Here is a 21667-nt window from a genome sequence, read left to right as displayed (position 1 = left end):
TAAGAGTACTATCCTCTTTCACAGGTTACAAGTGGGAGGAAGTGCTTCACAGCATACAGCATTACCTTTTTAAAAGGCATTTTGTTTCATCAAACAATTAAATTTTTAAGAATAACTTGATTCCCTACTCAGAGATTTACCTTAAAATTATGAAACTATTTTGATGAGGATATACATTCCTTGTTGGAGTTCAAGTTAAAAATAAAACCTCATCCTTCAGTTAACTTCTGAAATTATTAGATTATTTAACATATTGTTCAAAGCTGCTGCACTATAGTGCAAGGGTCAATAATTGGAATGGGCTGCCCAGGGAGGTGGTGGATTCATCATCCCTGAAGATATTTAAGAAGAGACTGGATGTGGCACTTACTGCCATGGTTTAGTTGACAAGGTGGTGTTGGGTCATGGGTTGGACTAGATGATCTCAGAGGTCTTTCCCAACCTAGTTGATTCTGTGATTCCATGTGATTCTGTGATGTTGTAATTTCAAAGTCTTCCAGAAGTAGCTGCAATTTCTCAAATGATCAAGCAGCTTAGGAGCTTGGATCCCACTTTCAGAGGCAACAAACACATCGGAGCCTTAGTTCCTTGATTTACAATGCTGTAATGCTCTTTGCTACCTAAACCATCCTTATGGATGAAGCTTAAACTCCTACATCTTTAGAGACTATTACACTAAATCAGTCTGTACATGCTTTTCCCTTAGTTGTTGGGAGTCCTGGTAGAAGTTTGGTAGCCTGTCAGAGACACCTGCACCCACGTGGAAGAATGGGTACATTCAACAGGTAATTCATCTCTCCTGACTGTGTTCTTATGAAGCCATAAATCACATTTTGAGGAGGTGTGTCTTTCCATTAGCTGAGTCCACATCCCAAACTTCTAGTTTAGACCAAATGTCTTTTCGAGGACTTAAAGTTAAGAAAGAGGAATTTCATTGTCAGTCATTTTCTTCTAATTCTCTGCCACGAAAATCCAGGAATCTTACCTAAACTACTGAGGCTGGTGTCTCTTCATTTATCAACATCTTCCCCTGAATTTGGTTATTTTTTAATGCTTGCTTTCTCTAGATTTAGCCATGGGGGCATACAAGAAATGTGATGCATCATGTCCTCTGGGCAGAAACTGACAGTATGTGGCTTTCTTTGCCATAAAGAGCAGAAGAAGGAAAAGCCATCTGCAAACCAATCTGCAAACCAAAACAATGCTCAGAAGGGCATGACAATGTGTTTCAGTGATCTCCTGTTTGAATATTGACTTTTGTACTACCTGTGAAAGCACATAAAGCATTTGGAGAATGAGACAGGCATTGATTAGCTTTCCACAGCTCTGCAGGTTCTCTCCACAGCTATTCATCTTGTTTGGTAAGTGATTTGAGAGGGCTGTAGCAGGAACCTTTGGGGCCAGCCTGGCAATATCAAACCTGAACACAGCTGAAAGGTACCAGCAAGAAATGTTGAACTGGACATTTTTGTTCATTGATCTTAAATACCAAGTGGTGTGGGGAAAACTGTAATTTGTGGGAGGCTGTAACTATTTCTTGTTCCTTCCCAGTCACGAGCTCAGAGAGTCCTTGGACATAGAACTCTGGAGTGACTGTACACTACTCCATTGAGGGTGGTGTAGCAGAAATATGAGGTTCAAATCCCTCGTGTTCATGATGGTGTCATCAAACCCTCACACAGCAAAGGTTTCAGGGTGTCAGGTGAACAAATCTTTGCCAGGCGAGTAATGCAGCTCACATGTACTTTCCCCTGTTGTGTTCCTGCTGCCTCTCCTCTGCAGATTTGTTTCCCTTGAAGGAACACCTGAGCAAACCATGTGGCTACACCTATGCAACTGCATTTACAGCTGAGCATACTGTGACATCTCAGCTACGCTAAAGAAGTGGTGGCTCAGGGTGGGTTCACAATCCTCTAAAAGATCCCTACTGTGGAGGTGGCAATGTCTAGGAGAGGGGTGAGCAGGGTAGCTGATAACTGGGATAACTGCTTCTGGCATCTGCTGCTGCACTTGCTTGGATCAAGTAAGACTCCCAAGGAGTCAAAGTTCTCCATATAGGGCAGACATGGACATCCAGACATTCACACATATAAACAGCACCCTGCACACCACAAACTATAAACTGCAATTTTAAATGACCCTTTCCCTCACAGAAGCCATCTACCTTATGGCACCACTCAGGATCTCGCCTCAGGAAGTTACTCATGGTGTCTAGGATGATCGCCTCACAAGAGGTTACAAAACATGTCAGAACACAATATATGCTTCAAGTAATTTGTACTCCCTCAAATAAGCTTCACTATCTTGTTTTAGATACGGTCAGAATATACAGTGATGTGCTCAGGTGCCTTAGCCCAGAATTTGAAACGTACCTGTGAGAAAGTTTATTTGGACCCCTTTCCTACCCTGGAAATTTCTTCCTGCTCTTATGGTTGTACAATGAACAAAAAGGACAACAGTTTGCAGTTCCACTTAAAAAGTTCAGCTTCAGCACCTGCCATCCCCATGGTTCATGGGGAGGGGTGGGAATCTCATCAGATTTCCAGTTCCTGTCCAGCTCCAGCTGTAACCTTTAAAAAAATGCCTTGAGGTGCAATTAGCTGCTGTACAGTTTGGTTTGGTTTTGTTCTAAGTTGCCTGAGACTTCAGAGTGTAAAAGACTTTCAGACTACAGGGATGCAATAAGAACAAGTTCCTTGACCTTTTATTCTCCTTGTAAATCATTTAACGGAGCAGACTTCTACTGAACTTCTTTAAGACACCGTCTGTTCCAGATCTTTGCAATACGGTTTAAGTATCAATCAGATGATTTAGAATTACTTTACTACAGATCAAGGCTTTAAAGGAAATCTGCAGAATGGCACAATATCTCTTGTAACCATCAGAATATATTATAAGAACACATTACTGATAGGTTTCTTTGGAGGAGGGGAGATGATGAATCTGTACATGAAATGTACTAGCCACACAAGAATTTACTGCCTTTGTAGGGATGGGTATGTAAAGGCAGACATCAACAGTGAACCCAGGCAGAGATTCGCTGTGGTGGATACTACTGAAACAATATTTTATAACTGCTCAGTGTCACATATGCTTTCCCTTGGCTGTTCCTATTAACCTTTTTTGCCCAGGTGCTTCCCAGTAATTGAGATTGCTCTGTCATGGCTTCACTGCAGTTAATCTTACATGGTGATGACCATGGAGATACTAAGGATTTATAGAGCTCAGAACAGGAATCCTGCTGTAACAGAAACCATAAAAAAAGTAACAAAAGTTACTGGGGATTCCAAGTACCCAGCATGGTCTATTTGTTTTAATAGGAGTCACTAACCTTTCCCATCTTGTACCTTTTTGCATCACTGGGACAAGGACTTAAGATGCTACATTAGGATGAAATTTGCCCCTCAGCAAAGCTGATCCTTTGCTACAATTACCAAGGGTGATTCTTTATCAAAGGTGATCCTTTACAGCAGTAATCAGATCTGCAGGTATGACAGCTCAAAAAGGAGAATACAGAGATGACCTTTATGCCCCTTTAGCCTTGATTCACTCTTGTTGGGAGAAAAAAAAAGAATTCTGCACTAAAATTAGACTTTTATTGGCCCTCTGTTCAGAGTTGAATTTCCCATCAGGCAATGGATCTCTAGGGAGAGTGTCATATGACACTGATGGCCTGGTTTACCTTTTCTAAATAGGAAAATTTTTATCTGTATTTTAACTTTACCTGCATTTTAATTATCCCTTTGGATAATTGCTACAGAAAAGCAGTATACCTCATCCTTAGCCATTTCTCCAATCTCTGGGAATGTGAGGTGATACCAAATATTAGCATTGATTACTTGTACTGAAGTTCAAAAGTTTGAAGATAGTTCTAAAAGTTATTAAAGAATAATATTAATTTTTTTTACTGAGATAACCAAGATTACATTTGGGTATCTTCAATTTTAAACTGAATTCTTATGAGAAACTCCAGGAAAATTTTATCTATCAAAATGTTCAAAATTAATCACTCTGACTTCACTGTCTTAACAAGGCAACCACGCAAGAACTCTAACTAGGCTGTAGATTTTCTTCCATGCAGACTGATGAAAAACATTAATGTTATATTACCACCTTTTCAGATTTGCTGGCACTCACTACGTCTGGGGGGAAAAACAAAAGATCCTGCTGCTGCTACACACTCCACAATTGCCCAAAGTTTCAGCAGGAGCAAAACCTCCAGTCTCTGGTGGTCAGTTTTGGCAGTACTATGCAGACACTTTCTCCCACAGCTTCAGTTGCATTTAGAAAAAAACACTTCTTTGTTCTCTTGCTGAATTTACAATGGTTCCAAAATTTTCACAATAAACAAGTCTGATTTTGGGCACTGTCATGAAACTTGTGTGCCTGAGGTTCTATTGTGGTTTGTTGTCTGTAATGAATATTTGAGAGAAAAAAAACAAAACAGCATGATACTCTACTACTTTCAAGTTGATGAACAGATGGCAGGGCAGTGAGATTATCAGATTTTAATTCTTCACATTTAATTTGTAGGCTAATGAATATTGAACAATGTTAGCTCAAGTAAGATGCAATGAATATACTTAAAGGGAAAGACTGCTTACAGGTATGAAATACAACTAATACAACCACAGGTCTCGAAGCTGCAATATTATACATCTAACTAGTATATCTGTCTGTAGAATTTCTCTTTATATATATCTATGTGCTTGCAGCATTTGAGAAGTATCAAGTTATGTTTCATATACTGATTAGTGTATTCTGTATGAAGGACTATTATCAATTTACATTGAGTAAACATCTGTATAGAGAGAACTGATAAAAGAAACCTTCCACATTTCCTTTGTCTCAGTAGCCTTTGTAGGCATTTATCCTTCTGTGAATATAGAAAAATGGATCTTCTGAGTTGCAAGTACAATTATCTTACGAAGAACAAAAGCCGTTTCACAGCTGGCTGTGATACCTGGGCACCGCTTGGGTCAGAAAGGAGAAGCAACCAGATTTAAATCATGCTTTTGACATAAGCACGGCCACTGATTTGACTTCAGAGTGTACTGGGGTCAGCGACGAATTAGATATAAGCCATAATCCCTACCACACTCTTAGTATGTGAATTTCTTTCATTTAGATGCTGCCATGTTCATCATGCATAGGTTGCCCTCAGCAGCCTGGAGCTTTAACTGTCAAAATCAAAAGTGGGGAATGACACAGGCCTTGGTGTTGCTCTCAGCCTCAGCCCTTCTGTGTGAGGCTGGTTCCCCAGGGTGATGCCCTTAAACCATTGGTGCCTGGCACAGCCATCACCAAGAAATTGCTACAGTGATATGTTTCTGACAGTACATGGACACATCAGGGTTGACTTTGAAAACTTAAAAGGTCTCCTTACACTGAACTAATGTTTCTGCCACCAGCTACACTGAGGTTCTTGAGGCTATTGTCAGTATATTGCTTCAGAGAGTGTGGCACAGGGTGAGTTTCATCATGGTAGCTTGTCATTTCAGTATACAGTGAGAGTTACTTGTCTGGAAATCCTTTTAGAGATGATGGACAGAGATGAGCTCCTCCAAGATGTGATTCACTGAACCAAAGAAAAAACTGCTTCTCTGCCTGCATTAACTGTCTCCCTATGGTTGTGGAAGAGTCCAGAGAGTTAGTTGAACACACAGTTTTTCAGTTGACTAAAGCGAGGTCAGAATTAGGCAGAAAACAGTATCTCTGGGAATTCTGACTGGTTCATTCACTCTTGAGCACACTGACATGAGGATAACTGACCACATTATGATGTCAAAACATGATGTCTAATGAACTTTAGTCTGAGTTCAATCTCACCCCACACATGTGCCACAGCACTAGAAAGGAATAGGAAGTAAAATAGGATCAGATATGAAACTGAACCTACTAGAAGCCAAAGAGTCCTTTAATTAGATATCATGCTACTTATCTAACCTTGAACTTTGCCAAAAAATAGTATTAGTGTATTCAGGAAAAAATTGCCAGGGAATCAGGTTTTAGTGCTGATGCGTGATAATGTCTCATCCAGAAAATGGAATCAACAAAAAAGGGTCACACTGCCCTTTCGTTGGCATCAGTTCAGTCTACAGGATAATTTCTACAGCAGTTCTAGAAAAAAAGATGTATTTTCCAAAACATCAGTGCCATATTCTGCCAAATCAGTTTTGTCAACTTTCATTCCTTCTCATTCTTGCTGTGGTTTCTTATGTCTTATTTGATGAGCCCAGGTGAAAGGCCAGCCAGAGAAAACACAGCTTAGCTGAAGCTGATAGTAGCTTTGAAAATCTTCATCAAAATTACCTGCAGTGAAAAAGAATCTCTGTCTATGACTATGTAAGTGACTCTAAGGTCAATTGTAAAAAGGGAAAAGTTTTCAAATGTAAGTTTTGTACAAACATCTGTCTTTCACCCATTTTTCCACCCCTTGTTTCATAGTTGGTGGCTATCATATACTGGTGGGCATAATTTTTTTAAAAATCGGGATAAAACTATACTATGCCAGGTTTATTTCTATTGTATCATTATACTGTAAACAACGTGTCAGATCATATTGCTTGCCCTGGAATGACACAGTGTGACTAAATTACAAATGATTGCTCCTCCCAAGAAACTCATAGCGATATATGTTATTTCCAGCTGGAAGAGCCACTGTGGATTCATACAGCAATTTTCACAGCAGGAAAACAACAGCAAAATAACGTGAACTAATGAGAGAAAATACAAGCAGTCAGCACTGCCACGTAAAGCCTACTGCTTGTGTTCGATTGACTGGGAACCATTCACTGACATACCTATTTTTTGACAGTGTATTTTTCTTCTATGCCATTTGGGTCTGAGGCAAGTAATTTACCAGGGCTGGGCTTTTTTCACTGAAAAGCATCTTTGCAAACACTGAAAGAAACAGGATGCTACAGATTGTAAAAAAATGATTTTACAAGGGAGAGCATCCGCAAGCAGCAATTTCTCCACTAAGGTATTTAATGAAGAAAGGAACAGGTGAAGTGAGTCCTTCAAACTGAAGCTAATGTTTTTGTGCTTGCAGTTCTGGCATTTCCTTTGCCCCACTGGAGCTTGGAGACAAAGTCTGACTAGGCATGGCTCAGATAAATCTGCTCTCAGGTAGCTCATGCTGCCACTGTTAGCGGCAGAAAGTAATTAAAGTAATTTGCTTATAAGGGGATGAAGCTCTCTGTATCATCGACTGAGTCAGAGGTGGTAACTTTTAGTGGAGGAAATGGTTCATCTGAGGGGTCCTGTGAGATGTGCATGGAATATAGGTCACAGCAGGTTACTTTGAGAGAGAAAAAACAAGCTGTTGCTGCCATCCTGCAAAGACTGCCCTGAAGAACCATCAGCCTTCAGGAGGTTTCATTTCACTCTCTACAGGATCAGGATTTCACTCTCCAGAGTAAAGTTAGTGCTTTCAGGAAAGAGCCTTAGCAAGTGACAGGATCTCCTTTAATGTTACACAATACTTTTTTTTTCCAAGGGAAAAAAGTTAACTTTCGTTGTACATGCAGCTCAGTTACTAGGAGTAGTTATTTTGTAAAATGCTCCATGGACAGTGCAGTTGGTAATTAAAGGGATTAGTGCCTTTACTGACAAACTTGAAAAGGAGATGCAGTATCAACTGACATTTGGTCATGCACAATTGGCATTTCCTTTTCTAAACTCAATCGTTCTGCAACCTCTGCTCCTGATCCCTGGTCATGTGCCTTGCAATTATCTGAAGTCACTGATATTGACATTTGGGTACCTTCAGGGATGTCAAACAAATACTTGTCTGACAAGCTGAAGGCCTGCCTCATTGCTTGAGGAGGAGGGACACAAGTTATATGGGCACATCCTTGGAAGCAGACTGCAAAAGAACAACTTTCTCCATTTGTCTTCCTTTGATTGATACTATCACACTAAATGTTTTCTTGTCACTTGAAATCAATGGGAAGAACCCCAGACCACTTTTCTCCCTGCTCTCTATTTATGTCTAGCATTTTCTGGGAAAGAACTTTAGTTTCTGTGGTTATTATCATCTGGATGACTTAACTGGATGACATGTGAAAATGATTTGCTCAGAAGGAAATAGATATGTGTCCAGCCATACTATCTTCCACAGTAGATTCAAGTAGAGAAGGAAGGCCATTGCTAACTCAAGTACTGACCTCCACTTCCTAAAGCTATGTGAGGTATCCTTATGCAAGCTGTAAAATTAGCAGCTTCCAGTATTTCTAGTATTTCCATTTTAGGAATTTGCTTTACCCAGCTATTAGTCTGGACCCCCCCCCCCCCCGGTGAGTATTGGAAAGGAGCATTTATTATTCCCGTCCTTTGCAGTGGTACCTACACAGCAGCAGAGCCAGTGCTCTTGGCTCTCAGGGTGCTGGCAGTGGGGAAGGTGCTGGTTCCCATGGAGACCGTCTGCATCTCAGCGCAAGATGAGGGGAAGCCAGGAGAGATGGAGACAGAGGCACTGTGAAGAGCCAGAGCATCCTGCACACTTAGTCACCCTGCTGCTGGGTCATCATGTCCTCTTTGTGGACTCTCTCAGTCTTTTATCTTTGCCTTTGCCTTTGAGACTCTTTGTCATCTCTCAGGCAAAGCAAAGCAGGGTGTTAGTCTGTTGCTCCCCACACCTGTGCTGGGCTTACCTGAGTGCATGTTCTCTGAAGGTGTGGTCTCTTGGAGTCCTTTATGCTCAGTCTTGCTTTTCATAGTTAGTATGAGCCCCATCAAAAATACTTACATTTACATACTAAATCTGGAGATAAATTTCACAATTCAAGACCCTGAGATTAGCTCAGTTTGTTAGAGCACAGTGCTAATAACACCAAGGTTGTGGGTTTGATCCCCATACGGGCCATTCACTTATGAGTTGGACTCACTGATCCTTGTCAGTCCCTTTCAACTCAGGCTGTTCTGTTATTCTATATGTTAGTTCCAGATGTCATCACAAGATTTCAGTGAGGGCATCACTTGACCAAAAATGAAGGATTGTTTAAGATTCCCCATTTTCTTTGTTTTAATTATCCAACTTGAATTCCTGAACTACTTCTATTAAAATGAATTTCTTGAATTAATGTTTTAAATTCAGTATTTTATATGCCTTTCACATTTCCTCTCTTTATTTTAATTAGTATACAACAGATTGCAGGATATAAAATTGTAACATTTGAAACAATATTTACAATAAGGATTTTGAAAGTAACTTTTCCATGTTGCAAATGTGGCAGTTGAAATTTCTACTACAAAGAGTGTTTTTTTAAAATGTTTTTATTAATGGTTAGTCAATTGATTCACTGTGGCCTGAAGACTTTATTTTACTGTAGAGGAAATCTAAACATTGTCAGCATCAGGCTGCATTAGTGACACACAGAAAAGTTGCCTGGACTATGCGAGTTTGAAACCTAGTTAGGAAGCTTAACTAAGTCAAGTTTAGTTAGGAAAGTAAAGTTGGAAGAGGTGATGTGGTTTGGGTTATTTGACTCGGGCAGAACCAGATTCTTTGTGCAAGGTATTATCTGCCTGAAAGATCTTCAGTGGAGGAGATTCTGCACCCTCAGTAGGTAGTGTCTGCTAGATTTCAATGCACTTATAGAATCATAGAATGGCTCGGGTTAGAAGGCACCTTTAAGATCATCTTGTTCCAACCCCCTTGTCCTGGGCAGGGAACCTTCCTGTACACCAGGTAGCTCAGAGACTCATTCAGCCTGATCTTAAACACCTCCAGGGATGGGGAGTCCACAACATCTCTGGGCAACCTGTTCCGGTGTCTCACCATCTTCACAGTAAAGAATTTCTTCCTAATTTTATTCTAAACCTGCTCTCCTTCAGTTTAAGGCCATTCCTCCTTGTCATGTCTCTCTACCTGACCACTTGAAAGGTCCCTCTCCAGCATTCTTGTAGGACCCTTATCATTAGGAGTTATCCATATGCTGTCGAACTTCTAAGCAGGAAACCTGATTGTAATTAAATTCTACTTTAATAGCACCAGCAGATTTTTTATTTGTCACTGAAGAGAGCTCACAAGAAGAAATTTGACTAGCACCCATTAAAATGTCTGTTGTTTTTCCCACTGTGTGCTGTTTTGTTTTTTGCTCTTAAAAAAAAACTTCACAAATATTGTTTCAAAGAATGAATTGCAGTGGAATATTTGGCTTTAAACAATGGTATTGCTAGAACAGGCACCTCAAAAGCTTGTTGGAGAGAAGATAATTGAGGGAATACTTAGCAGTGTCATTCTGTGATGCAAACTATATAAGGTTGCCGAGGCAGGCTGTACTAAAGAAAAAACATTCAAGTGAAGCAAGAAGAATTTGGTGGAAATCTAAATATTTGCTCAAAAGTATTTTGCCTAAGTAGGAAAAGTGTGATATCTATACTACTGATGACACAACCAAATTGGGGACAATGAGCGTGGTACAGAATAGTAAGGGAAATAAGACATATTCTGGAAGCAGAAGACAAATATTAAGATGAACCAGGGAAAAACAAACAAACAAAACTCAAAACAAAACAAAAAACAAAACTAAACCCCAAAACTAACCAACCAATCAAACAAAAAATCCCACACAAACTTAAAACAACAAAGCAAAAACAACTTACACAATTTTTTTAGATATCATCAATGAAGGAGCCATAAAGAAGATAATCAGAAAGTCTACAAGAGGAGAAGCCCTTGACTGGTATACTTTCAAGCATTGCCCAGGATCTGGTTCATGATGTATAACTGAAGGTTGGACCCACTTTATCGTAGCAACCATCTCTGTAGGAAAGACAGAAAAAAACCAGTCTGATATGGGCATATTTTTTAAAAAAACAGGATCTGCATAAAAAAAAGAGGACATCTTGAAAGATTACCAATAACAGTGAAGAGAAGAAAAACAGTGGAAGGAACCATTAAGACTGTTTAATGAGATCCAAATGGTGATTCAGAACCTATATACACTCTTATAATTAGGATTTCATAAAGACCAAACACATGCAGAAAAACAACTCAGATGACAAAATAAAGACACTGGATGTCAAAAAGCAACCTTCAAAAAGCACAAGTAATTATAAAAGGCAATGAATTCTGTATGCAATTTATGTATATAAACACAATGTTACAAAACAGAAAAGACTTCCAGAAACATTTTGCTAAATCCTATAAAAAGTAACAAAATTTTTAAAACATCTAAAGAAGAATGTTTCCCAGAGTCAGTGAGACCAGTAGAAGATTCGGAGAGAGTAGTGGAGCTCAAAAATTTTGCACAGAAAATAGCCATTGTAATTTGAGGCAAATTTCCTAACTAAGCTAGTGGAAATGGGACTTGTAATTTTCCAGGAGTTCAGCTTTCTTAACATAGCATCAACTTAAATAAATACAATTGCTGCTTTGGAAATTCAGAATCTCTGCCCTTACAGATTACAATTACCTAATCTTTTTACAAATAACCATTACCTTTCAAGGTGATAATTTCAAAATGCAACATTACAAGAAGATATAAGAGTGTTGGAGATACTAAATGTCTATGATTTCTCAGAAACTTGACAGAATTAATGCAGTGGGAATGATAGGACTGAATTTAAATTTGTTTTTACCATTTTCAACCATTTAAATGTAAGCAAGAATGTATATGTGTGCACATAGACCCACACATTTCTCCTTATAGTTCCTTCTACTTCATTTCCAAGAAGACTTAATGTAAACCTCAGCTGGATAAAACTAATCAAAGTATCTGTTTCCTCAAAACTTTATTTGCACAAGCTACTTCTAATTTTTTTTTTTCTAAGCATCCAGTAAGTACTACCAGAAGTCTAAAAAAATATTCTATCTGTTGTAATAGGATTCAAGGGTCAATAAAATAAAAAGGAGTAATAGCACTCTTTGAAAAAGACAGCTAATTACAGTTCTATGAAGAAGAACAAGACTGTAAAATAAGTACCTGCTTCATTAGCACTCTCATTTCACATCTGTCATGCAGAGTCCTTATGCAGCTAAGCAAGAGTACTTTAACCTAAATTGGTTGACATTTATTGGCAAAGACCCTGCTTTAATGCCAGCTCCCTCCCCAGAGCTATTTCTAATCCTTGCTTATATGTTTTCTCTGCCTTCGTTCTATTTCCTTCTACAGGTTTACAATGTGGGATAAAAGCTCTTTAGTCTGGTATTGTTTAGCATTGTAATCTGACCTTAACTTTGATGAGCTAGGGCAAACAGACATAATCCTCGGAATACAGGCAGGAGGCAGAAATCTATTTTAAAAATCAGCAGGACTAGGTTTTTGCTCTCAGGAAGGACTCTGGCTGCTCACATGTCACTATCAAAAGTAAAATGAGACACATGGAGAGATTATCATCCCTGCTCTTTTTTCCAAATGCTGCTGTGACACCAAAACCTAATGACTGCAGACCCTAGAACCTGTGAGAGCCATCCCAGATCAACCATTCCTCTCCCAGACTGTTTCTGCAGGTTGGGAGCTCATGTGCAAGAACATCTCTTAAGGGTAGGTTGGTTGCGCTCAGAGATGGACTGTGTGGAGAATGCAGAGGTCAAAATGTAAGAACATGCCAAGTATGGAGCTAGGGTGAGGAGATTCATAGCTCATCCAATCTGTATGCCAAGTGGCACAAAAATTTGCAATACTAATGCACACAAATATTACATATATGCTCAAATTAGGAAATCATGTTTAAAGATACCCCCCCACAAATAATTCGCTTTTGTTTTTCATTTAGTTTCCAATTTCAAAGTTATAGGTTTTACATCCTGCAGAATTTTTCTGTAGTCACAGAAGATAGAAACTTGTTTATGCAACTCATAAATGCAAGCTGAGACTCTTACATAATTACAGGTCTCCAAACAATATGCATACAGGAGCTGGCAAGTCCACGCTGGTTAATCAGTTTTAAGATGGAGCAGCCTTTGAAACAAGCAGAGAATCTCATTACCCAGCTGCATAAATCCATGGTTCAGTCACATCTTGGACTGTTGTGTGCAGTTTTCATCCTGTGATCTCAGAAATAGAGAGTATAACTGAGAAAGACTGAGAGTAGTGTGACAGACATACTCAAAAAATATATTATTCAAAATAGTATATTCAAAATATTAAAAAATTGGAACTATTCTTGAAAATATAGGACAGTTACTGAGTAAACATTAGCTTAGCAAAGAGACAAGTTGGACTGAGAAGTAGGGAGAAGTATCATATTAAAAGAAATGCACAGAGTTACATTGGGAATGACTGCTCACAGTCTCTGCCAAAGCAGAACTACAGGATATCAGAAGTGAGCAGATGGCAGACTCAGAGCAAACGAAAGAAATTGATTTTTCACATTGTGCAGGTAAACTACAGGTTTTTTCAGCTGCAAAACATCTATGTGAGTTCAAAAGATGCATAAAAAAAATCAAAAGGAAAAAAAAAACTCAGGGTCATTAATTACAAAGACACCATCTCAGACTCAAGGAGCCCTTGGAGCTGGAAAAATATTCTAAGGAAACATCATTATGTTTTTGACCTTTTCTTTTTCTCTTCTCTAAGCATCTGCTTTTGTGTGCGTAGTGACAGGATACTAGGAAAAATGGATACATCCATCCCATGCTCTGAATCCAAAATCTTTGGTTTGTGTTTCAGAACCGCCAAGAATCATGAAAATTAGAAGTAATCAAATGCCCCTCAAGATTTTTTCCCCTGCAGGAACAGAGGAAACAACTGCAGAAGGTATGATGTGGATTCTGATTAAGTTTTCCCCAATTATTTCTATGAAAATAAAAAAAATTACCTCCTGGGATCAGAGCCTTTTTTCCCCCAGGAAGCTCCGAGCATTGCTAAGGGACCTTTAAGTGATAGGGTATGCTCAAGTGTAAAGGATATGTGAGATGTAAAGCTGCTTTGAAGTATTAGGTCACTAATCCTTTGCACCTATGATAGTGCGTTTCTTCTGAGAGTGTCAGAGACTTCCTTGTTTACAAAGGCACTGCTAATTCCAGCACAAACCTTGTGTGAGTTTGCTTTAAGCTATGCCATGAGTCCTGCATGGGTCCCAAACTAACTCACACAAGCATAAGCATAGCTCACCTCTTCCTGCCTCTGGGTGGGAATCACACCTCTGCCTTGGAGCAAATGATTTTGTGAACTGAAAAGTTTCTCCCACGATGCTAGGAGGCAAGCTACCCTTTCACAGTCTGGTCCAGGCATCCAGTTTTTGCTTCTGGTTTTGCAAGGCAAAGGAGACCAGAGCATTTGCATGAGGGAGAAAGAAGGCTGTGAAGGGTGGATCTAATGCTAGCATGGATAAAAGGAATAACAAGGTCTGACTCTGGAGAAGTGGGCTGTGGGGTCAGCTGTAGAGGTGAAGCATGTGTTTGGAGAAATTAGCAGTTATGAATGAAGAGTGACACTAAGACACACTTCACACTGAGAGGTGTAAAGTTAAGAAGCAGCATAAAATTTCTCATTTCTCCATTTAATCAAAAGACTGCTTCATAACATTAAGAAAGCAATCAACCTACAAATGATGTCTCTGAAGGAATAACTAAACATTGTTCACAATAAAAAGTTCATCTTCTGTGAAAGATTGAAATAGTAATCAATTGGCACACCAATATCTCTGCTGATATTTGTAAAGGGGAGTTACAGAATTAAGGCAATATACAGTATATCTGACATGAAAGTTGGCTGTCGTCTCAAAATATGTAACCTCTGGCTGGGATGAGTAGGTAGATAACCTAGTGCTTAGCAGGCATCTCTATTCCAATGCTTCCTCCATTACTTTGCAACGCACCATTTTGCTTTCAGTCCTCAGATACATATTGCTTCATCCAAAATTAAGTTCCCTGATTGTCTCAGTGGGTATCTTAGGCAATATTTGAAGTAATTATGTCACTTCAAAAGCAGCATAGGAAAACAATATTGTTCCATTTTATTTCTCTTCACAGCTGTCCAAACAACATTAAAATAAATCAGAAGTGCATTGCATTCAGAGCAACAACATGAACATAAAATCTTTCCAGCACAGCAGAAGCCATCGAACAATTAGCAGGAGTCCTTATGACTAAACAAATATATTTTGCACTTCTGGATCAATCCAATGAGAATGAACACCACTGAGAGAAAAAAAATACTAATCTTTAATGGTGTTAACAAGTCATATAGTACAGATAATCCCATAATTACTTCAGTAGCTATTTTACAGAAGATACGTGCGTTTCTAAAATTTAGCACTTCCATGTAATCCTGCTTGGCCTGAATGGAAAATCATTCATACCTTCTTTGGTTTTTTTTTACTTTATCATCTTTGTTGCTTTGGTGTCCTCTGTCACGCTCCAGGAAGATGCTTGCTTAACATAAAATCTGGAAATCATAGTTAGGTCAAATTAAATACAAAGATAAAGTGTGTAGGTATGCAAGTATTTAAGAAGTGAATATTGGCTGTTATAATAAATGGTGCCACAAGCTGAGCTACAGAACACATTTCTTGGGGAAATGTTTTTTTCCCCTTCATATATTATACCTTCATATTCCCATGATACCACTTCTGAGACTGGGGAAACCACAGTTAGCACAGTCTGCAAAACTGAGATGTAGGTAAATACAGAAATATTTAAAAGGTAAATAATGATATTACTGATCAGTGATGTCACACTGGACTCATGACAAATGAGAGAGGTACCACCATCAAAGGTGTGACTGGAGCCTCAGCCCAGCATATTGCTAAAGCTAAATTTAACAAAATGAATGAGTTTCAGAATCAAGTGTCAGTGGATCATGGTTTACCTATGAGAAAGTTAATCAAATGAAATTAAACTCAATGAAATTAGAAGGTATTTAATTTGCATCTCATTCAGAACATCTAAGTAGCATTTTTACTGTAAGATAACATTGTAAGATCAAGATGTGGTCATGAATACATTCACATTTTATCCATCAATGTTTTTAATGGGTTTTTTGTGCTTAATTCTTGTACATTGTTAATAAAGTAAAAACAAAAATTACCTAATTTATTTCCTACTGTGTCTATTGCTTTGTTTTTAGTGGCAGCTCTGTAGGCAAATAAACACTCCAGAGAGTTGCTCACGGTGGAAGTCGGACTTCAAATATACAAATTGAAGCCTTCAGAGCCAGTTTAATATGCATAATGTGGTCTGATGAAAAATAGTATAGCTATGCTGTGGTGACCAGCACTGCTTAGCATTCGTTTGGATTTCAAGCTGCAATGGAAGAATGGTGCAAAATTTGGATACACAACATTCATCAACACAATGAATAAAATGTAAGCACCTTCTCTTTTTTCTGTGATCATGAAGAAACAAAAAGTCCAAATCTTATTACAGAAGTAAAATCAAAGACAATTTTCTCACAAGATGGGTTGTTATTCACAAAGCATTTTCAGGAGTCAGCTGAGAGGTGAGAACAGTTCTAATTTTTCTTCCCTGTTGCAATGGGCAGGGCACTTCTGTGCTCTTTTTCCCTGTTTGTAAAATAAGGATAGAGCAATAATGAGTTCTTCGGTTTTATGATTCTCTTAATGTTTGCATAGCACTTTAAAATATCAGGAGTAACATAGAAATAATAACTACTGGACATATTATAGCAAACCCAAATACCTCTATTTCCAGCGTTTTACCTTTTATTTGTTCAATATTTTATTGAAATATAACTTGTGATTTTTATGTAATGAGAAATAGATTACTAGGTGGCATACTAAGCAAAAATTTGGTGCAGAACACTCTAAAACAATAATTCCATCCCAGAAGAAACTAAGATATTTACAAGATCTTTTTACAATAAAAATGAACCATTAAAAATTTGGCAGGGATTCTCTGAGCATAATTGCAGTTGTGCTCGTTTCAAAACGCCTGTTAAATCTTATTCACCAGGACTGTAACACTAACATGCCTCTGCCTATGGGAAAATAATTTAAACTGTTTTAAATTGAAAATTTAGAGCTGTTATAATTAATTGTGAATCATTAGAAATGGATGAATTAAAAAATAAATAAAACCACAACAAAACAAACCAAGATTGTTTATAACATAACAGATCATTAGCAAACTGCTGTAGAATCCAAAGAATTGCCAGAGAAAAAGATATATCACAAGCATAATCATCTTTTATATAAAACCTTAAATTTTCTGTCATATCCTCCAGCACTGACTCTCTCCTGGGGTTTAGTGCAACCCATCCCCACCTGGGTTTTGTAACTCAGTAAATCTTTATGAGTGTCACCTGCACTTGGACCACAGAAAATTCAAAGAGTTCCAACACACTTGCTGCCCACTGATTTGGTTTGTCAGGAGGAGTGATGGGGATTCTATTTGGGAGGGAGAGTGATGAGGGTGTACATACTATAGGTATCCCTGTCTGTTCAAGCCTCCTTTTTATGATCAAGTAGTTTTTAAGATTAAATATGGGGTTTTCTCTGTGTCTTAGGGTTGATAAGCAGGCTTAGCAAGTGTCACAGCATTCTCATGGACTTATGTGCCTGGATAGGTACCCTCAGAGAGGATTTTACGTCTGTCCTAGGCTCACAAGGATAGCAATGTGACGATTAGAAAAGGGCATACCGAAAAATGTTAAAAGGTTTTCTGCTACGTAATGGCCATATTTTTCTGTCTCCAATGTATTACAACTGCATGCTCCTATCTTCTTGGTATTAATTTGATAACAAATAACTCACTTATACTGGTGTTTTGTATGATCTTCTCCTAAACCCCCTTCCCACATTATAATTTTGCACATACACACATCTAAGACAAAATATTTTTTGACGTTCCCATCAGCTAAAAAATTGTTAGAGCAGCCTCAGCTATCTTCCCTCATGTCACTGGAATTTACACAAGAAAAAAGAAAGAATATCAAAATATATGCATGGGATTCTATCAGACAAATGTTACCCTTGGAAAGCTTGAGTAATCAGCATTGATAACACAGAGGAATGTAAGATCAGATCTGGGCGAAAAGGACCTCAGTCATACTGTCTATGTACCTTGAAATCAGACACGTTCACAGAGTCTAATGAATCCGAACCTACATATTTAGTAGAAATCAAATGACATACAGGCTTCTTGGCTAGTTTTACAGTCATGTATTCATTCAGCACAATCTCATTATACTTGAAGACTGTGGAATGTGGAAAAATGTGGGAATCATTCTGCCAGAACAAACGACTGCCTTACATTCTGCATCTCATTGTTGGAAGTCATTTCCAACAGGAGTTTTACATAACAGTTCCTGTTATGTAAAAAGCAGCTCCAGCATTGGTTGGGAATAGCCTCTGTGCTGGAACAGCAGGGTTTATGGCTACTTTGTTCATAATACAATTTCTGCAATTTAAAAGAGAGCAATAGACCAAAGAGGAGAATACAGTGAAACTGTGGCCAACGGAAGTGAATAAACTCTGTCTAAATGGTAATTTAGAGACACCTTAGCATTGACTTTAAATGTGCTTTAAAAAGTGCTTTTCATAAGGAAGAGATGTGATTAAATTAAATTCCTCTCCAACAAAAGTTTACAGCTACCTATTATAAGCTTGTGAAAAGTGTCAGTGGAGATACCGAACACATCTCTTGCCAATTTGAACTTCTCTTAAAAATTAAAATTTCTATACATTTGCACAGTCTTATTCTGTTTCTGTCTAGTGGTACTTTCTATTCTATTCTAGAGCAACTTTAATTACTATATCTATAATTTCAGTCACATCCTAATTTACCATATTGATTGTCCATTCAGCAGTGAAGTTGGTTGATTATTTATTTTTATAGTAATAGTGTCCAAAACAGTTAATGTTCAGCTGACTGCACAATTTCCTCACTAGACTGGCTACGGTTTCAAGCTGCACTGTGTAAATCTGGAAGTCTGTACAGTGAGAGAGAAATGCTCAGATTCTATGCTCATTCTCCTGCTTGGAAAAATATGCTATTTTTGATTGCATGGGAACTCAGAGTCATGATCCTTGCATGGCCACTTAAAGTCTGGGAAGAGCGGTCTGTGCATGGATTTGTGAGTCTCCAGCAAACACAATCACTCTTAAGCAAATTGTAGAAAAGCTGTCAAATTTGGGGATTAAAACTGCTTGATACTGATGGCTTGGAAGGAAGACCATGCCTGTGAAAGACATGAGCTGCTGTGGGTTTATTCTGCCATTTCTACCTGCCCCAAGCTTGCCACTTGCCTCTCCCACTCTCTGGCCTTGCCTCTGCTCTGCAGCTCCCAGCCCAGGAATATCAAAGGAAGCAGATGACCACAAGCAAAAGGGATGTAGAGGTTGTTTCAGTACCCCACAGGCTGAGCAGGGTCCCCACAAGCAGGGCAGCATGGGCTGTAGTGACTTGCTCAGGAACAGACTGACTACCCATTCTGCCATGATCTTGGTTCTAGGAGGTATTATTTCCTCCCCTTACACCCAGACCCTTAACAAATCTGGCTCCCTCTTTCACCACAGAATGAACACATCTGTCAAGGCACCATGAAGGAAGAGACACGCTTTTCTGGGCTGGATGATCATCAATATCTCCAGCTTTCTGGATATCAACAGGAACCCAGGCATTTTGGTTATTATGAAAAGTGTGAGGGTATTTGTCTCAGGACTGTAGTGCCAACACTCATCAGACAATTACTTGATTTTCAGGTGGGTTTTTTATGTGTCCCAATGCTGCATTTCTCATCTGTGAAGGTTCTCTATAAATATCATAAAAGCTTGGGCATGAGAAAGCCAAAGAGCCTACTACCTGACTAACACGAGAGAAGTGACCTGGGCATTCCCTTCATCTTGTTGCAAGAAATGCCTGAAGGAAGAAACTATTACATTCTGTAGATGGAGATGTCTTTTTGTTGAACAGCTGCAGGCACAAGCTTTTAGTACACAGCTAATAATCACCATCCTCCTTCCAATTTGACCAGATGAAGTTTAAAGCTATTGTCATTCCAACTCCACTCCTTCCCTCCTTCTCTACTAAGAAAGGAAGGATATCCCACCGTTACTTATGAACCCACAGGGGCACCCGATGGGCCCACTGGGCTATTTGGACACACACTGTAGGGCCCTGACAGGTAAAATATTTCTATTTTAGATTACTATATATAGTCTTTGAAACTGTGCACAAATGTCAGGTGCCAGCATGTGCACATGCCTCATGATACAGCCACATATATAACATGGAGAAAAAGTCTTTTAGTGAAAATGTCAGCAAGTCTGACATGGAGGAACAGGAGAGACATTTACTACTTTTCTTTTAGTAAAGATAGAAAAAAGATTTTGGGAGAGTGAAAATTAGTGATGTGGGACATGAATGTATAAATGAAAGACAAATTTTAAAAGCATCTACAAAATGTTCTAGTCTGTGGGAAGTGAGGCCTAATTTGGATTTTAAAGGGATAAATACATATAAAATTTAAAGCTCGAGTGTCCTGTTTTTCAGAAAACTGTCTGTCTGCTTAGCAACATCTAAATAATCTATGACACGTCTCCACACGATGGGATGTCCTGACATATCAATTGAGAATTACATGGCAAAAAAAGGGTCAGTGGATCACAGCATTTAAAAGGAAATAATGAACTTGTTACCACAGATAAATCAGAAAGAAGTCCCTCATTCAGAAACAGGGTTGATAGCTAAAAAACATGTGTTCCTTACTTTACAGGTGGAACTTTTTAGAGCTCTTCATCAAGAATATGATGTGGGGTAAGTAATGGCCATTAAACAACAGACATTTTGCCCAAAAATACTACCCTAGAATGAAATGAAGAAAGGTAGAGTAAGGGCAGCTAAGGTGATTGCCCCTGAGCCACCCTGCTGCCACATCCCTGAAACTACAAGGGAGTCCTGAGATTTTATGTTTATTTGAAGGGAGAGACAGCTTCTTCCTGCCAGTTGGAATAAGGGTATGACTGGGAGCAATTCTGATGTGCTTGCTAGGAAAGCTGACTATGCTCCCCTTCAACAGGTGTGGATGCCCACCAAGACTTCCTTATCCCTGACAATACTTAAAACATCTGTGCAGGTCTGTTTGTTGGATAAAAAAAATTTCATCCTTGGACCTGTCCTTTGTGGAACTGTTCTTCCAGCATTTGTCAGAATAAGAGGGATTGCAGAAAAACCCTGCAGAAATTGTTTAGCCTCAGACACTTGCAAAAATAACAATGCAGATCAATAAACTTCATATCCTTTCCAATTATAAATTATTCTCAGAAACTACTGATAAATGTTTATGGTGTTTTTCCTTATTTAATAGATTCTCTGGATTTGTAGTCATAACATATTAAAATGTATTCGTTGTCATTAGAATAGTTTAAATGAAAGTAATGTTAGTTCTTGTAAGTTTTGTTCTAGAGACTGAGTGTTCCTTGCTCTGATGCACTGCTTAGTCAAACTTGCATGAAAAGCTTAGCTAGCTATTAAAGAACGTAAGCGCTTTCTGAGTGAGGTGTTGACTAACAATGCAAGAACCTCAACCTTATCAGGTCACCAGCATCCTCAGTTTAAGGGACTGTCACTATAAATTCCTTAATTGTGTCAGGTCCACAGAATGAGTCAGGAGATAAGAGTTTGCTATATTAACTCCTTGGACAAGGACCTACACTATGCCTACACCTACACCTTGCTTAAATTTGGCAGAATTTAAACAACTCTGCAAGGCTGGGGAGCAAGAAGTATTTCTCTTTCATAGCAGAACCTGAC

General features: G+C 38.7%; 1 long non-coding RNA gene across 2 annotated transcripts; it reads left to right on the top strand.

The window, feature by feature from the left end:
• Window positions 1–491: 491 nt before the first annotated feature.
• Window positions 492–21113, top strand: LOC108505005. 2 transcript variants are annotated; one of them, XR_001877339.1, is made up of 7 exons: window positions 492–603; window positions 707–785; window positions 13623–13709; window positions 16023–16260; window positions 19432–19617; window positions 20631–20671; window positions 20934–21113. It is a non-coding gene; the product is annotated as an uncharacterized LOC108505005 (long non-coding RNA). The 2 variants fall into 2 exon arrangements; XR_001877340.1 differs by lacking the exon at window positions 16023–16260.
• Window positions 21114–21667: the final 554 nt, after the last annotated feature.

Source organism: Lepidothrix coronata, unplaced genomic scaffold (genome assembly GCF_001604755.1).
Source record: "Lepidothrix coronata isolate B3197 unplaced genomic scaffold, Lepidothrix_coronata-1.0 Scaffold181, whole genome shotgun sequence".
NCBI lineage: Eukaryota > Metazoa > Chordata > Aves > Passeriformes > Pipridae > Lepidothrix > Lepidothrix coronata.
Note: the sequence above shows the minus strand (reverse complement) of the source record. Positions and strands in the feature narration are given on the sequence as shown.